The sequence below is a fragment of the Eulemur rufifrons genome, chromosome 18 (assembly GCF_041146395.1).
Source record: "Eulemur rufifrons isolate Redbay chromosome 18, OSU_ERuf_1, whole genome shotgun sequence".
Lineage (NCBI taxonomy): Eukaryota > Metazoa > Chordata > Mammalia > Primates > Lemuridae > Eulemur > Eulemur rufifrons.
Genome location: NC_091000.1, coordinates 55,864,010 through 55,869,353, shown reverse-complemented (window position 1 = coordinate 55,869,353; position 5,344 = coordinate 55,864,010).

Genomic DNA, 5,344 nt, shown 5'->3' with positions numbered 1-5,344 from the left:
CTTTGCCCATAGCAATGATCAACACTAAGGACTCTCCCCAGCTTGCTTCTTTGATTAGTGATGGTTCTTACCAGGGTGGCTATGCAGGAGCAGCTTCCAGTTGGAGAGCCCCTTGTGCCTTTTTCTGTTGAGTCCCTCCTAGTTCTTACCTCTGCTAGCTACATCAAAGGTTGCCATGGGACAAAGGCAAGTGTGGTAGAAAGAACACAGACTTTGGGATTAAACAGATTTGAGCCTGAATTCCTTACATATTATGTGACCCTGGGCACGTTATTTCCTCTCTGATCCTCGATTTCCCCACCTATAAATTGGGAATAATACCTCATACTATTGTGTTCAAGCTGTACTGAGTGCTAACTTGATAGCATTTGCAAAATATCCAGAAAGTGCATGGTATTAAGAAAATGCTCAAGAAATGCAGCCTCACTTCCTCCTTCACAGAATCCCTCATCACCTGGTCAGCTGGAAATCACTGACCACCATCTGAGTCATTGACCACCATCTTGCTCAGGTCTCAGCATGGTCCCTAACTGAATACTCTTTTAAGAAATAGATCTTCTGAAGAACCCATGAAAGCATCCTGAGAGCTGCATTTGGAAAGCAAACCTGGGCAACATCTCATGGTGTTCCATTCCTTCCTGCATCCTCTGTGCTTTTTTTCTTTTTTTCTTCTGATCCTAGTGTATTAAAGAACTCTTTTCAAAGTCTTCTTCATAGAGTCTTTCTCCCAAAGGGGACATGGGCATATATATAGATCACTTCCCAGGAAGAACTATAGTTTCCAAGAGAGATACATAACTCCAATTTAGTGGCGAGCCATCTTGACTTAGGTTCAATTGCATGGGAAATGCTAAGATGATGGCTGAACAGCTTTATTTCAGAGAAGATACAGAATAAAATATGATTTTTAAAGATTTAGTTGTATTCACTGAAGATAAAACTGTAATAGGTTACTAAGAGACTACAGAATGTTTTGAGGAACATCTCCAAACTTGGGGGTTGAAAGTATAGAGCAATCTTTTTCCCACAATTCCTTTCAATCAATCAGAGATAACCTTGACTATCACTTTGTGACAATATGAAAAAGCTAATGTTTTCTTGTACTGATTTTTATTCTTGCATTCATCAAAAATATATTACATGACTACAGTATGTTAGACTCTCCACCTTCTGTTGCAAAGACATAAAGATAAATCAGAAATGGATACTATTGTTAAAGAGTTTCACAGCAAATCCTTTTGAAAGAAAGCAGCCTTTCTTAGAACATTGAGGTTCTGTCAGGCATTTTGGAAAAAAATTTTCTAGTGGGTAAGATATTGGACTACTAATTGTGTTATTTGGCTCACTAAAAGTCTATAACCTATAGGAGCTTCTGTCCCTCCATATTTAAAGTGGGAACAAAATAGAGAGTTATTGAGTAATGGATCTTGGGATAATATTGATGTGATCCTACTGAGAAATAGAAAGCACTTTTGCTGTTATTTAATGACACAAAAGAACATATTTCTTGGGCAGAAGATATATCCCCAGTACTTGTGACCACATGGGGCATAGAAGAAGCCCTCCATGGTGTTTCCTAGAAAAGAAAAATCCTTGAGTGTGGGGCTGAGAGTTGACAGATTGGTGGATCTTAAGGTAAAAATAGTAGGAGGAAAATCATATCAAAAGAAATAATAAAATACTGTATTTTTCTGTGGAAAGACATTTTCCTAGTAGGTTAGAAATATTGTACATGAGAGCACCTCAATGACATGTAAAGGCCCCAAATAATGGGCAGGAAACATCCCAGCTATGAAGGTGTGAGACCTATGGCTTTACTGTTAGGAACAGAGATTAAGAGGAGATGAGAAAAGTCTTTAGAAGGTTGTGAGTTGATTTCACTTTTTCCAAATGGAGGAAAACTATTCTCACCCTCTCTTCTGTTAAATATTTAATTCCCAGTAGGGCATGGACGCCAACCAAATAGAACATTATACCCTCCAGTGTCTATGCGCCCTGACCACGGCTTTTCCCATCCCTTCTCTTTTGTGCCTTCTCTTCTTTGCTCTTTTCATCCTGTTTCTCTTTCTCCTCCTCTTTCTCCATGAGGGTCCCTCAATATGGCCAAGACAGAGGAAAAGAAATGTTCTGCTCCATTTTCCCTACCTCGAATTATTTTTTATAGTGTGCGGTCCTACTACTGTACCTTAAGGATTTTGTTTCCTTAATGCATTGACAAGACAACAAAAATACTCATTGAATAATTTTTTTCCCAGTGAAAATGACAATTTTCTAGAGCCTCAGAAAAATAAAATCATGTGTTAGTTGAAAAAAAAATGTATCCAAAGCTGTAATTATCTTGCGGTCTGTCACACCCAGAAATTTCAGGAGTGGTAAGAGTAACTAGTCATCGTTCAATCAGTGTGCTGAGGGCAAGAAGAACATAAATAAGGAAATAGGATAGAGGAAATGAAGAGGAGAGGTCCATAAGAAACGAGCTCAATCTCTTCAGGTCCTCTGCCATCATCTCTTACCTACCCATTGATCATAAGGAAATAAACCGTGACACCTCTGTAAATTTTTGCTTAACCACCAATGGCCATAAACAGTGGCATGATGTCAAATTCTGTCCTCTCCTGTCTCTGTGTCTTTTCTGATAGCCTTCTATATATGCACAATCAAGATTACATTGAAATATAGGTGATCGGGAATCTGTCTCCTGCTCTCTCATCCAAACTCATGGCAGGTAACCTCAACCCTTACACGTGACTGTCTGAAATTTGCAGGAATGGATGCCCTGGGAACAAGCCTCTAAAATAGGAGTACCCAGTATTTTGGAGGGGCAGTAATGATGGTTTTTGGGAGATGTTAGTACCCGAAGGCACAGGATAAACTAGATGATGCTTGTCTTGTCAATTTGACTACTCAATATTTGGTAGACAGAATATTTTTATTTTAATATAAACATGAAGTAGTGTGTGTGTGTGTGTGTGTGTGAGATTAAAAAATCGGCAGTAAGTTTAAAGACAAAACAAGAAACTTCAAAAAATTTCATGCTTGCTGCTGCCTGCTTCAAACTCTGACCTCGGGAGGTATTCCTTCATTCTCCTTTGACATTAGGAAATAATTCAGAAGGAATATTTAAAAATCACTTCCCTAAGAACATAGGGAAGTTCTTTTTCCCCACTATCCTGACATTCTGTTGCACCCTCCAGCACCCAACCCATCCCCAAATTAATGGGTGGAGAGGTATTGCTGAAACGTTTGAATTTTTGAGACCAGCAGACTTGGTGAGTTTTCCAAGATGAATGCGGGAGAGGGATGTGACATAAAGGAGGGAAATCTGCCTCTGAGAGCTGAGAACAAAAACTCACATCATTAGAGTGAATAAAATCACATCTCCACTTGTCTGGGAGGAACTTTCGAGGTAAGGGCTGGCATTTTCCAATTCTGGGGAATGAAATTAGCTCCTCAAGTTTAAGACTTCCCAGAAACCACTGCTGTGAGTAGAAGATGGGGGAGGGGGGTGGGGATATTTTATTCCCCTGATTTATCTATTCTTTGTTTTGGTTCCTAACTGGGTCATTGTATTGGCAGGGGGCCTACAGCTTCAAACTGTGTCTTTTCATAGTTTTCAGTCATTTTCATTGAAGGGGAAACCTTCCTCTTTAATGAAGGCTTCCAACAACCTGTTATCTGGAAGAAATCTTAGAAATGGGTCATCCTGAGAAAGAATCTGAAGGAGAGGTGGGTGGGAGGAGGGAGGAACTTCTTGAAAGGAGGTCAGATCACACTGGTAAAAATCAAAATCGCAGTGTTTATGGAGATGAGTTGTCTGTTAACATTCTCTTTGCCTCTGTCACAACTATCGTCATGCTAGGCCCAGCCATTGTCACGTGGAGACCCGCAATGCCACCATTTATTTCATCCATTTGTACCGGAAACATTTAGTGACCACCTATAAGTATTGGCTTGTGTGCTGCAGATTCAAAGATGAATGGATTTGTTTTTCAGAAAGCTCATCATACATAAAGAGGTAACTATGAGATGATGAAAGGGTAATAGATACAGACTCAGGTTATTATGAAAGCTCCAAAAATGGTCACTAGACTGAGCTGGTGGTGATTGTGAAGTTTGATTGAGGTGGTGGCCGAGAATGATCAGGCCCCTGTCCACTGCTTCAGCCTCACCTAATTCCTCTCTTCCCCTATTCACCACGCTCTGGCTGCACAGATTTCTTCTTTTGTTCTTCTAACATGCCACATTCTTTCCTGGAGGTGACTCTTGCTGTCCTCTCTGCCAGGAACACTCCTGTGCTTGGCTTGACTGTCTCCCTCTCATCTTTACTCACATCGTGGTGTCCTAAGTTCATCAGGGTAGGTTAGGCTATGGTGTATAATGTCTTAGGGATAATGAAGTTTATTTGTCACTCATGGAATAGTCCAGGGTGGGTGTTCCTGACTGACAAGTGGCTCTCTTGATACAAGGATTCAAGTACCCACTGTGTGGCCCTCCCATCCCTTTGGGCTTCCTTGTTGCCTACATTCAGGTAGTAGAATGCAGGGGACATACCCATGTCTTAAAAAGTTAGACCAGGGCTGGGTGCCTGTACCAGTGGCTCATGCTTTTAATCCCAGCACTTTGGGAGTAAAGGTGGGAGAATCACTTGAGGCCAGGAGTTTGAGACCAGCCTAGGCAACAGAGCAAGACTCCATCTCTACAAAAAATAAAAAATTTAGCCAGGCATTGTGGCACATGCCTGTAGTCCCAGCTACTCAGGAGACTGAGGTGGGAGGATTGTTTGAGCCCAGGAGATGGAGGATGCAGTGAGCTGTGATTGTGCCACCGCACTCCAGCTTGAGCAGAACAAGACCATGTCTCTTAAAAAAAAATTGACCAGAAATGGTACTGTGTCACTTGTGCTCTTACATTCCATTGGCTGGAATGGTCATACCTGGATGCAAAAAGAGGCTGGAAAATGTAGTCTAGCTATGTGCCTAGAAAAAGGGCAAGGAGACATTTGAGGACCTGCTGGTGCATTGTGTGAACACTCCCCCACACCCCTTCCCCGTTAATCTACATCACATCCTCCTACCAATTCCCTTTACAGCACTTACTACAGACCAGACGTCACCTTGTTTATGGATTTACTTTATTGTCACATTGGCTCCCTCCAGCAGACTGACAGTTCTGTGAAGACAGGGATTGTGACTGCTTAGTTCATGCTGTCTCCCCACGCTGAGCAGAGCATTTGATGCCTAGGAGTCAGTCAGTAAAAAATCGTTGACTGAAATAACAAATGGATGAATGAGCAGAGTCTTAACAGATAAGTAGGAAAGTGGGGAGATGTGTGTGTGTGTGTGTG